Source organism: Fulvia fulva, chromosome 3 (assembly GCF_020509005.1).
Source record: "Fulvia fulva chromosome 3, complete sequence".
Classification (NCBI taxonomy): domain Eukaryota; kingdom Fungi; phylum Ascomycota; class Dothideomycetes; order Mycosphaerellales; family Mycosphaerellaceae; genus Fulvia; species Fulvia fulva.
In genome coordinates, this window is record NC_063014.1 from 371,699 (window position 1) to 385,897 (window position 14,199).

The following is a 14,199-nucleotide window of genomic DNA, read 5'->3' on the forward strand; positions in this document are numbered from 1 at the left end:
GGGACTGGTCCCCGACGGGTGTGGGCAGAGCCCGCGGGAGAGGAAGAGAGAGTAAGTGGGTAAGGGAGAGGTGGAGAGGAGGGTAGAGGGTAAGGCCGGAACCCGTTAGGTGTCATAACGCGACAGGGGCTTGGGGACTGGTCCCCGACGAAACCCGCTAATACGGGCTTACGCTTAGTAGCTCGTAATAATAAAACCACTCGACTACTTATACGGCGCGGCCGGATATCTAAGTTCGTAACTAAAACGAGGTCTAACCGCTAGGTTTAGGATAAAAGTAAGAAAAAGAATAGGATTAACTTATAACTAGATTAAATATAAAGAAAAAAAGATAAGGGATAGAAGTAAGTTATAAGGGTTAGTAATAAAAGAGAGGGTAGAGATAATAAGTAGTAAGTAGGGTTAGGTTAAGGGTAGATTAGATAGAATAGAAGTAAAATAGGGTAAATAGAGAGGTAAAGATTAGACAGGTTTAGATAGGTAGAGAGGTAAAGAGAAGATTAAGGTAGAGTATAAGGGTTAGGGTTAAAAGTAAAGGTTATTAAATAGATAGATAGATTTGTTATTCCCCTATTCTAGGACCCTATCCGGCCTATATAGGTATATATCTATTGTTATATATAAAGGGAAACCCGAATAGGTGAAAACCCTTCCCGCCCCCGACTACTCCTTGTCTAGATTAGCTTTCCCCCTGAACGTACGTAGTCTATATTACTACCCCGTTAGCCCCCGCTCCTAGCCGGTCTTCTCGCGCTACGTCGTACCCTCTCTTCCTATACTACTCCTACTAGGCGGTACTATTCTAGCTAGCCCTTCTCTAGTATCTAGTTCGTAATACGTCGTAGGTCCTTAGCGTTATTAAGAAGTGCCCTAATCGTCCGGTTCCTCGCCTTTACTATCTACTCCCCCCTTCCTAGCGACTACCTCGGACAGACAAGGAGTACGTACCGTACGTTCTAGGAGCGATAGCCGTAGGGGCAGCTAGTATTCGTATATCCTAGAACCTTCCTCTATAATAGGTACCCCTAGAGGCCGATATATTCGCTTCGTAGTTAGGTTACTATACTACTCTATACCCTTATAAGGCGGTAGTAGATAAGCTTCGGGGGGTACTTAACCGCGGATTTTATAGCTAACCATTCCTTAGGTTGTCCCGCTAGCTAAGGGCGTCCACTATACCCTACACCCTAGTTGTTCCACCTCTCTTTCTATAGTTGCTCTATAAACGGCTTCTTACCTTCCTACCGTATTACTAGCTATTCGTCCCTTACCCGGTAGTTCGGCTCGTTTCCGGGTCGAATGCCCTTATACGCTAGTACTAATTCACGGGCCCTTACGACTATACTAGCGATAACCTTCTATACTAGGTACTATACTAACTTGCCTAAGTAGGAGGTCCGTAGTCCCTAGATATATAGGTCGATCGGCGGTATAGCGGTCTCGTACTTAAGTATCCTTATTAGCGTCGACTTATATACCCCGGTGACCTTCCTTAGGCATTAGTTTTAGATCTTCGCTAGCGGCGCGACGAGTCCCTTCGATAGGTAGGCCCTCTCGCCTAAGGACTATACTTAGCTACTATAGGTAAGGACTAGCCGTATAATAGCCGTATATAGGAGTCGTAACTACCGGAAGTCCGCGCCCTATATAGACATAGTAAGCCTCTAGTATAATACTATATTCTGTTTAGCTTTCCGTAATATTACCTATACGTGCTTCCTCTACTATAGCGCCGGATCTACCTATAGTCCGAGGATCCTAAGCTAATCTACCGGGTTAGTCGTATACCCCTATATCTAGATAGAAGCTTATATATTATAGAATCGTGGCCGGCGCGTAAAGTGTATTAGATTGTACTTTTCTAGGGCAAACCGAGCCCCGTGCCTCCTAGCCTAGTCCTCGTAGATCTTGTACTTCTCTTCTAGTAGCCTATAGTTCTCCTTAGTCGAGGAAGACTACGCTAGGATGTTCGTGTCGTCTACGAAGCCGCTTGTAGCGGTGTTCTAGGATTCTAGGGCTAGGAGTAGCGTCGCTATAAAGAAGAGGAATGGAATAGGTACTAGCGTTAAGCCTTACGGGATTCTAGTATAGACTGCTTAAAATAGGCTTCTATACTAGCCGACTAGGATCGACGTACTACGGTTTTAGAGGTAGGACCGTACGAAGTTAATAAGCTACTTAGGGAGTCCTTTCGACCTTAGGATATAGAGTAGCCGCGGGTATAATACGTAGTCGAAGGCTCCCGATATATCTAGGCTAAGTAAGGAAGCCACCTTGTCCCTATTCTTATACTAGATAGCCTTTACCTAAGAGGTAATAAGTTCTATCGCGGATAGCGTCGATCGCTATAGGCGCGTACCTATCTAGGTGTCCGGGAGTAGGGAGTATTCCTCTACCGCCTCGGAGAGTCTCGTTATAACTAGCTTCTTAAGCGCCTTCCTAAGAGTGTTAAGGAGCGTAATTAGGCGGTACGACTTTACCTACGTATAGTCTTCCTTTTACGGCTTACGTAGGACTACTATCGTCGATTGTTTAAATGCTATCGGGTGGTATCCGGTCTATAGGTAGGCGTTAAAGATCGCTATAACTACTAGGGCTAGTTGATCTCTATACTTCTTTAGTAGCTCGTTTAGGATCCTATCCGGCCCCGGGGCTTTCTTCGCCGGTAACTTCCTAAGTATAGCGGCAACTTCTCCCTCGGACACCTCCTATCGGACCGCGATACTAGGGGCTAGGGGGGTAGAGCTGTTTATGTTGAGAACATATAGGCCGTAGGACAAGCATATAGGTGTAGGTGTGTTATGTGATTAGATCACGTGACTAGGGTTTACTAGCCTATAGGCTAGCAAACATCCGGACACCTAGTATCTACCTATACTAATACTAGCGATACTATATATAGATATACGCTATCCTATTAGGTCCTTCTTCGTCTTTTGTGTGATCCGCCGTCTTCTACTACTACGTAACTCGTACCTATCTAATAGGTTATAAGCCCGGGTTAGTAACTCGGTATTTCACCCTCGACAAAGTCGTATTAGAGTTATTCCTCTTTAGAACAAAAGGAAGGCAGACTAGAGGCCGCACCCGCATTATATAGGAAGCCATAGCCGCGCTATAGGTATATATAAGACGTAAAAGAGCCTAGTAAGGCACTATTAGACTCCGAGTTAGGGAGCCTATACTAATACCTTAGACAAGTAGGCGAGCTTACTAAGAAGAGTCGCTCTCCGGACATCGCGTTTGTATCGACTAACTGTTCATTCTAAGAGAGCCGTAGTGTCTTAGAAACCCCCTCTACTAAGAGAGTTACGCTACAGTGTCTTAGTACTAACACGATCCTTACCGACCGACTTTCCTCCTCTTCCCGGCGGATAGCCATCCTCTCCGCTATCAACCTCGCGTTCGGTTTATCCCATTTCGATCCGATCGCGTACGACCGAATACATCCTTTTACCTAAGGGTAGCTAACCTGTCCCTTAACTTATAAAAAATAGAGAACGAGACTAGGTTTATAAGAAAGAGAGTAGCACCTCTTCTAATAAGAGAGAACCACGAAATATAGTTCAAGCTAATGAGAATACACCTAGTATTAAAGCAGGTTGACTAGGTCCTCGAAGACATTATCACGGACATTCCCGCTATAACCCTATCTATAGCGACACCCTCTATATTATCGGAGTCATCCCTTCCTTTAGATCAAGCGATAAGGAAGGCATCGTATAGACGGCATAATGTAACGGCCCTGTATAAGATGTACATCTGTCTGTCGACAGATGACTAAGAGATAATATACGAGATCCGGTATACGAAGGAGTTATAGGAATAGGCTGAAGCTAAATATAAGAGAAGACTTCTCGCTACTAGAAGAAGTTTGCTTTAGCAATACACCAATTTCGTGATGATAGAAGACTAGTCTATAGATGACGCCTAGCAGGAGCTTAGCTCAATTGTAAGGAGGGCTGTTTTAATCTCGCCTCAGTTCTAAGATATCAAGACTAAGGACAGAAAGATCTAGTAACTCTTAGTAGCTCTACCAGACTCATTTAGCTCAATTCGCGATACAATTGATGCCTAGGTGAATCTCTTACTACAAGACATTCTTGCAATTCTTAGGGAGAAGCAAGAATTAATAATTTATCAAGGGATAGCTATGTTCGCTAAGAAGGGTTTCTAGGGCAAGCTTACGTACTATCTCTACGGTAGTGACTATTTTATAAGCAAGTGCCTACACCTTTCTGTAGCTTAGCAGGCTGTCAGGAACAAGGACAAACTAGCTAGGGTTACCTACCCTACTAAGAGATAACCGTCACTACCTCGTAGGAGGTTATTATTACCAAACCTTCGTAATGTCCTTAAGGTAATAACGGACCTTATAAAGCAGATAAAGGAGAGCCGTAAGCCAAAGGCCTCCTCTAGTAAGCCTATAAGGGCCTATACGACCTAGGAAGACGCATTAGACCCTAAGATACTATTAGAAGATAATGATGTTGATGAGGTTGCCCATTCTACTATAGAAGCTAAAGGCAAGTACCCCTCGTCCGAGTGGTTGCTTAACTCTTATATATCATCATATATAACTGACCAAGATTCACTATTTAGGACACTAAAGCCTCTTTAAAAGAGGAAGTGGATCAAGGTTAGGGGTGGCTATCTACAAGCTATATATATAGGAAGTGTAGTAATAGGTGGTCCTTCTAGAAAGCAAATTGTCTTAGAAAATGTCCTGTTTGTTCCTAGCCTTAGAGTTAGTCTTATTTCGTGGAATCAGTTCAGCTAACAGTTTGCTATCTAACCACCTAGTTTCACCCTAAAATCCTTGTCTAGTAAACCCGTTGTCTAGATCAAACTTCGAGGAGGAGTACCGTTTATCTACTCGATCTCGGAAATTCTTAAGCTATAGCATACTAGCATACTCTCTTAAGAACGTGACGGTACCGCTATAGCTAATACTAAGTCCGAAGATTAGTAGGAGCTATAGTATAGAAGATGTGCACACCTTAGTAAGGGACTACTAAGAAACCTATATAGAGTTACTAATAAGAAAGATCCTATTCCTATTACTTCTAAACACTAGAATTATAAGGTCTGCTCCCTTATAAACATAAGGAAGTTCAAAGGACCTACTATAGAGAGGAAAGGGGAGAGGCTGGCCCTCATCTCTATTGACATCTATAGGCCTTTTTAGGGTGTAGTCTCTAGGCTAGGATATAAATATTGGCTTAAGATTGTAGATAACTTCTCTAGGAAGAAGTAGGTAATCCCTTTAAAGGCTAGGAGCGACGCTCCTATAGCCCTACGGGATTAGAAGGTCTAGGCAGAACGGCAGTCAAGGTGCTTTCTATCTACGATCCGTAGTAATAGTACAAAGGAAATTCTCGCCTTACTAAAAGAGTAGGAGAAGGGGTTTAGTACTTAGATAGACACAACTAATGCCTATAACTCTCTTCAAAATAGACCTATAGAAAGGTTAATTCAAGCCTCTAAGAATATAGTCCGGGCTATAATTAAAGACTCTAGCATACTAGTTAAGTTCTAGCTAGAAGCTTTATAAGCACAGACTGTGATCAGAAACAGACTGCCTAATAGTCCGATCATTAATGGTATTGCTCTTTCACTAGAAGAAGCCTTTACTAGCTAAGTACCGTCAGTCGACCATTTCCGCGTCTAGGGATACAAAGCTATAGTCTATATAGACCTAAGAGCCCAACCTTAAGGCTTAAGGAGAGACAAGTTAATGAACCGAGGAAAAGAAGCCGTGTTTATGGGCTACTTAGAAAACACTACAAAACAATAGCTGTTCTAGGATCCCGACATAAAAGCAATAAAAGCGTATAGTCACGTCGACTAGTTTGAGAATAAGAAGGGGGGAGATATAGATCTTGGTATCACCTTTACTAACTAGCCGAGTCGAGCGCTATAGCGTAATCCTGTTAGGAGGAAGCCCTTTAGGGCGAAATTTTCCGATAGGGGATTATTAGAGACACCGTTACGAAGGCTAGGAGAAAATATTAAGGCGGTTTTAACACTATCGAAGGCCGATAACGGTGGATCTATACAGAACCTACCTAAGTTATTAACACTATAGCAACCGCTATTTATACAACTTCCCCCTCCCCTAAAGGATATTAGGGAATACTAGAAGTTTAGAGATTAGGGTACTCTAATAAAAGAAAAAGAAGATGTCGTTCAGTTCGACCTATCTAAACACCTAGCGCTACCTTAGGTTATAGGTAACAAGAGGTTAAGGGGGGACGGAGATAATAACTCTAAAGAGTATAAGGCTAAACACTATAAGGCTCTTATCGCCTAGATGTTCTATCTAGACCCTACAATAAGCTAGATAGAGGAGATTCTAAACGACGTAGAAGAATATACATTTGCTACTATTAGGTAGGTCATAGCCTATTAGTAGGAAGTGCTAATCCTAAAGTCCTATAAGGTAGCCGTAGGAGACCCCGAATAGGGATATATATAGAGAGAGGCAATCGAGAACGAACTTATTACCTTAGTAAGCAACAACACCTAGGAAGCAGTTGTACCGCCAAAGGGTACGAATCTAATTACTTCTAGGTAGGTCTTTAATGTGAAAAGAATGATTAGTAGAGCTATTAAGAAGTTTAAGGTAAGACTAGTTATAAGAGGGTTTTTATAGAAATATAGGGTTGACTTCGAAGAGACCTTTACACCTACTATTAGACATAATACTCTCCGAGTATTTATGGCAGTAGTATATAAGAGAGATCTCGAGATACACCTAGTAGATATGAATAATGCTTTTACCTAAAGCAGCCTTCTTAAAGACATCTATATAATCCCACCCCTAGGAGTTGAAGCACCTCTAAACATAGTGTTCAAGGTCCTACGAAGCCTTTATAGGCTTAAGTAAGCAGCTAGAGACTGGAACAAGCTCTGTGTTGCAAAGCTAGAGAAGATTAGATTTACCTAGTCCTAGGTAGATCTATGCCTACTTATCTATACGGATAGAGACCTTATGGTCCTTACCTATATAGATGACATACCTATTGTAGCTCCGAAGCTATCAGATGTTCAGTGGTTTAAGGCTAAGCTTAGAAAAGTGTTTAAGATTAAAGATCTTAGTAAACCTACGAAGATCCTTAGAATAAGGATTACAAGAGACAGGTCCTAAGGCACTTTAAAGCTTGATTAAGGACACTATGTCTACGCTAACTTAGCCAAGATGAATATAGCTAGAGAGAAGGCTACGCCAACCTACTCACCTATAGAGAGCTACGAGCATTTAGTGCCTACGGCACCTATAGATAAGAGGTGTAACAAACAGGATTACTAGAGCTATAATAGTACCTAGATATAGCCAATGACAATAATAAGGCCAGACTTAGCATTCCCCCTTAGAAGAATTAGCTTATTTGTTGCTGATCCCTCGTAGTAGTATATAAAGGCTTTAAAGAAGCTCTCCCGATACCTACGGTCGTACCTAGACCTAGGTCTTATATATAGAAAGGGAGGGGGCAATCTCTAGGGATACTCGGACTCTGACTACGCTATAGACAAAGTGGATAGAGTCTTAATTCTGGGATACGTGTAGTTCCTTTATAGATTACCTATGTCCTAGATAAGTAGGAAGCAGAAGTCTGTTATAATATTAATAATAGAAGCTGAGTTTATAGCTATAAACGTAGCCGCAAAGCAGTCACAATTTCTTGCTACTGTCCTTAGGGAAATGGGGTGCCTAGAACTAGTAGGAAAGAGCTCTTTCTAGCCGAGTATAAGGGCAAGCAAGGGCACTGTTAACGAGCTAAGGCTAGTCAAGCTTATAGGTAACAACTAAGCCGCTTTAATACTTGTTAAAGATGCCTATATACATAAAAGGTCAAAGCATATTGATGTTGTATATAACTATGTCAGACATCTCTAGTAGTAGAAGAAGATTGTAGTGGACTACTGCTATATAAAGGACATAGCTACTAATAGGTTAATAAAGCCCCTTAATAGCTAGTAGTTCCAAAACTTTATAAGGCAGCTCTAGCTTACGTAAAGGGATTATAGGAGACTATATGGCCTAAGTAGGAGTGTTGAGAACATATAGGCCGTAGGACAAGTATATAGGTGTGGGTGTGTTATGTAATTAGATCACGTGACTAGGGTTTACTAGCCTATAGGCTAGTAAACATCCGGACACCTAGCATCTACCTACACTAATACTAGCGATACTGTATATAGATACACGCTATCCTATTAGGTCCTTCTTCGTCTTTTATATAATCCGCCGTCTTCTACTACTACGTAACTCGTACCTATTTAATAGTTTATATCGCTTAGATTAGCCTCGACTAGGGGCGGGAAGAACTTACTAGCTAGTAGACGCGCCTTAGCCTCGGGGTCGCTAACCGGGCCACTAGGCGATTATAGCGCTAGGATAGAGAAGGAGGGGCCCTATGTAGGGTCCTATCGGGCCTATTTCGCTAGCTTCTATATCCTCGCTAGCTTGCCGGCGATTTCTTCTACTATAGCCCTCTAGCCGACTGCTTTCTCCCTCCGTATTATAGCTTTCTTCTGTTAGTATGCCTCCCTATATACGTTCTAGGCCTCCTCGCTATAGCTACTCGTCCACACCCGGCGGGCTCTCCTTACTTCTCTTACTACCGTAGTGCACTTCGGCGTCTAGTATAGTTTAGACTATATCGTTAGTTAGGCAAGCGGAACGTAAAGTAAGGTCGCTTTTCTTATCTCGTCTATTAACCCTTAGACTGCCTCGTCTATCTCGTCTTTACTAATGTATTACTACTACGCGATCTAGACTAGCCTCTCGGAGTTATCGAGGCACGCCTAGATATTGGCCTAGTAGGCCTTTCTCTAGTTTAGCTTAGGGGTTCTCGCTAGTATACGTTATATCTATGTCGTAATAGAGGTCCTAACTAGTATATAGTCTAATAACGCCTCGAGTATATATTCGATCTTATAGTAGGTTACTATATAGTAGTAGCTATCTAAGATCTAGGAGAGGTCGATCGTGCCTTAGAGTCCCCCTCTCTTCTAGGTACCTAGGTCCTTCGGGGTATTAAGGGCAATTACGTTGCTCGCTATTAAGTCGAGTACTTCGTCGGCTATAGGGTACGGCTATATAAGGCTTTCCTAGGAAGGGTAGTATATATTAAAGTCTCCTACTACGATATAGTACCCTTGTCTCTTAAGCGCACTATCTAGGTGTCTATAGACCCCTAGGTCGCGGCTAGACCTCGAGGCTAGCGGTTATATATATATAGGTTATATATCTAGGTACTACCTACGTAGAGGGAGGTAATATCGCTCCCGCCTTCTTCGTCTACGTAGTATACTACCTCCTAGTCGGATTCTAGTATATCCTTGCTAATATAGAAGCACGTACGGGGTCTACCGTCGCCTCGTAGGCATGTCGTATAGCCTAGTAACTTGTAGGTCGTTAGTCTCTTATAGTACGGGTTAATCTATAGCTCCTAGATTACTAGGACGTAGTAGACGTACGGGTCCGCCTCGTATAGGAAATGGTTCTAGACTATATCCTTGCTATAGTTGACGTTATACTAGATGATACTAAGCGTGTCGAGGCTAGTTATCGGCATCGACAATCATTTCCTCTATAGCGTCCTATGTCCTACTACCTTATACGTCCTAGTCTACGTCTATCGGCTATATACTAAAGGGGAGCCGGGCCTAGTTAGACTCCCTCGCCGCAGCTAGTAGGGCACGTAGCCTCCCGTACGCCCTAGGTTACGTATCCTTTATATCGTTCTCGGCCCTAGGGCGCTTATACCCGACCGCCGCTAACTAGTTCCGGTATAGGCTAGCCTTACGGTCGCCGTAGAATCTTAGGGCGACGGTTCTATTTATGATTGCCTTGTTTTTCGCTAGTTTCCGCTATAGGCATTCCGCGCTATACGATAGGTAGTACCCCGGACAGTTCGCGTACCGTCTCGTAGCTAATGTATAGTCCCTAGACATATAGTCTCCTATATAGTTCGAGTAGGCCTACTTGTTTATATATATGTAGGTTTGGTGTCTATACTATTAGCATTTAAAGTATTAGAGGACACGAAAGAGTAAGGAGTGCTTTTCTACTATCTTAAGGCTATATTGCTAGATTAGGCCTTGTTCTATCACTAGATCCGCCGCTTTTACGTCTTGTAGCTATACTATTAGCGCCGAGGCCTTCTTGCCTTCTAGCTATTTCCTATAGAGCTAAGTCGCCTTCTAGATTAGAGAGTTAAGAGTGACCGGGTTGTCCTCTTAGAGAGCCCGTAGGTGACCTTAGTTAGTTAGGTCGAACTCCTTAGGTATATCGTGGACTAGGATCGTAAATTACTTCGTTAAGACCTTCGCTAATACCGTAACCTTAGATACCTACTATAGCTATGCCTCTAGGTACCTCCTAGTAGTAGTAGAGCTAGTATAGATCTATAGAGTGCCGTTAGACTATTAGTTCACTACGACTACCCCTAGTTAGTTGATTCGTTAGGCGAGCTCCTTATTCGATAGCTTCGTAACTTCGGCCTAGTCTTCCTTTACTATAATGCGGATCGTGACTATATCGTACGTTAGGTAGGGGCCTAGTACTAATACCGCGACCAATGCCTAGCTATAGGGGTGTTAATTCCGGGTGGCCTTACTAATCGCCTAGGACGTCGTCCTTATTTCTTATTACCCTCTATAATACGATAGTGTAAGCGCCGTACGTAGCTAAGTGATCATTACCTATAGAGACCGGTATAGGAGCTAATCGTTAGTTTCTATACTTTTTGCGTCCTCTATAAGTTACTACTAGTTGTCTTAGGGGAGCTTCGCCTATAGAGCCGTAGGCGCCGTCCGTACCGTAGCCTAGGCTACTATTGCCTAGGAGCTACCTAATATAGCTAGGCACCTCCGCGGCGTTTAGAGCTAAAGAAACAGGGTGAAGAAAACTTTAAGCTGTCCACCCTAATAGTAGGATATAGCCTCGAAGATAGGTACCTTTAGTAGTAGAATAGGCGACTTCCTCGGTCGCGCCGTCGTCGTCTTAACGCGTAATAATAGGAATAGATTAGGTCAAGTATAAAGGTTGTTAAATAGGTACGAGTTACGTAGTAGTAGAAGACGGCGGATTATATAAAAGACGAAGAAGGACCTAATAGGATAGCGTATATCTATATACAGTATCGCTAGTATTAGTATAGGTAGATACTAGGTGTCCGGATGTTTGCTAGCCTATAGGCTAGTAAACCCTAGTCACGTGATCTAGTTATATAATACACCTACACCTATATACTTGTTCTACGGCCTATATATTCTTAACACTCCTACTTAGGCTATATAGTCTCCTATAATCCCTTTACGTAAGCTAGAGCTACCTTATAAAGTTTTAGAACTACTAGCTATTAAGGGGCTTTGTTAACCTATTAGTAGCTATGTCCTTTATATAGTAGTAGTCTACTATAATCTTCTTCTACTACTAGAGATGTCTAATATAGTTATATATAACATTAATATGCTTTTACCTTTTATATATATAGGCATCTTTAAAAAGTATTAAAGCGGCTTAATTATTACCTATAAGCTTAACTAGCCTTAGCTCGTTAACAGTACCCTTGCTTAGCCTTATACTTAGCTAGAAAGAGCTCTTTCCTACTAGTTCTAGGCACCCTATTTCCCTAAGGATAGTAGCAAGAAATTGTAACTACTTTACGGCTACGTTGATAGCTATAAACTTAGCTTCTATTATTAATATTATAACAGACTTCTACTTCCTACTTATCTAGGACATAGGTGATCTATAAAGGAACTACACGTATCCTAGAATTGAGACTCTATCCACTTTGTCTATAGCGTAGTTAGAGTCCGAGTATCCCTAGAGATTGCCCCCTCCCTTTCTATATATAAGACCTAGGTCTAGGTATAACCGTAGGTATCGGGAGAGCTTCTTTAAAGCCTTTATATACTACTACGAGGGATTAGTAACAAATGAGCTAATTCTTCTAAGGGGGAATGCTAAGTCTGGCCTTGTCATTGTCATTAGCTATATCTAGGTACTATTATAGCTCTAGTAATCCTGTTTGTTGCACCTCTTATCTATAGGTGCCGTAGGCACTAAATGCTCGTAGCTCTCTATAGGTGAGTGGGTTGGCGTAGCCTTCTCTCTAGCCATGTTCATCTTGGCTAAGTTAGCGTAGACATAGTGTCCTTGATCAAGCTTTAAAGTGCCTTAGGACCTGTCTCTTATAATCCTTATTCTAAGGATCTTCGTAGGTTCACTAAGATCTTTAATCTTAAACACTTTTCTAAGCTCAGCCTTAAACCACTGAACATCTAATAGCTTCGGAGCTACAATAGGTATGTCATCTATATAGGTAAGGACCATAAGGTCTCTATCCGTATAGATAAGTAGGCATAGATCTACCTAGGACTAGGTAAATCTAATCTTCTCTAGCTTCGTAACATAGAGCTTGTTCTAGTCTCTAGCTGCTTGCTTAAGCCTATAAAGGCTTCGTAGGACCTTGAACACTATGTTTAGAGGTGCTTCAACTCCTAGGGGTGGGATTATATAGATGTCTTTAAGAAGGCTGCTTTAGGTAAAAGCATTATTCATATCTACTAGGTGTATCTCGAGATCTCTCTTATATACTACTGCCATAAATACTCGGAGAGTATTATGTCTAATAGTAGGTGTAAAGGTCTCTTCGAAGTCAACCCTATATTTCTATAAAAACCCTCTTATAACTAGTCTTACCTTAAACTTCTTAATAGCTCTACTAATCATTCTTTTCACATTAAAGACCTACCTAGAAGTAATTAGATTCGTACCCTTTGGCGGTACAACTGCTTCCTAGGTGTTGTTGCTTACTAAGGTAATAAGTTCGTTCTCGATTGCCTCTCTCTATATATATCCCTATTCGGGGTCTCCTACGGCTACCTTATAGGACTTTAGGATTAGCACTTCCTACTAATAGGCTATGACCTACCTAATAGTAGCAAATGTATATTCTTCTACGTCGTTTAGAATCTCCTCTATCTAGCTTATTGTAGGGTCTAGATAGAACATCTAGGCGATAAGAGCCTTATAGTGTTTAGCCTTATACTCTTTAGAGTTATTATCTCCGTCCCCCCTTAACCTCTTGTTACCTATAACCTAAGGTAGCGCTAGGTGTTTAGATAGGTCGAACTGAACGACATCTTCTTTTTCTTTTATTAGAGTACCCTAATCTCTAAACTTCTAGTATTCCCTAATATCCTTTAGGGGAGGGGGAAGTTGTATAAATAGCGGTTGCTATAGTGTTAATAACTTAGGTAGGTTCTGTATAGATCCACCGTTATCGGCCTTCGATAGTGTTAAAACCGCCTTAATATTTTCTCCTAGCCTTCGTAACGGTGTCTCTAATAATCCCCTATCGGAAAATTTCGCCCTAAAGGGCTTCCTCCTAACAGGATTACGCTATAGCGCTCGACTCGGCTAGTTAGTAAAGGTGATACTAAGATCTATATCTCCCCCCTAGTCGACGACGAGAATCACCTGTACGTGGTGTCGGCTACGAACCTCTCGTCTAGCTACGAGAGAGCCAAGTATTCTCACGCTAGAGCGTCGTAGGCGCGACGGGCGCGCAACGTAGGCGAAGCCGCGGCGAACAGAGGACTACTAGCAAAACGGGTATGAAAACCATCCGACGAGCGTGTACTCGTGTCGGGAGCGAGTCCCTCTTCTTTCTACGTGTAAGAAGGGCGCGGAACCGTGGCCTATACGCTCGACAGGACACCTCTAGTATGAGTGCAGAATTTTCACCTCCGGAGACCGCAAACCGAGCGGGCTGAGCGACGAACATTAGACGAGCGGACTACAGAACAACAACTGAGCGGACTATGCAACGGCGTCGAGCGGACTACGAAACAATCTGGTGTTTGCCAGCGGGCAATGCGGTGGGTAGGTGGACACGCGACGAAGCCTGTAAGGGCCTGTTAAACACCCGGTATAGGAACGAGGGTTTTGCCTAAGGCACTGCCTGTCCCGCTACACAACGCACCTAGTCTGACATAGTAGATTGCGACGAGGAAAAGACGATAGCCTGAGCAAGGAAAAGACGGCTGTCAGGACGGGGAAAAGACGTACAATGCAAGTGGATTAGTTCTGTGATCGGGGAGGATCGAGGGCAGGGTGATAAGGAACTTCATATTGGTTAGTAGGTGGAAACGCAAGGAGTACGCTGCCCGGCGTGG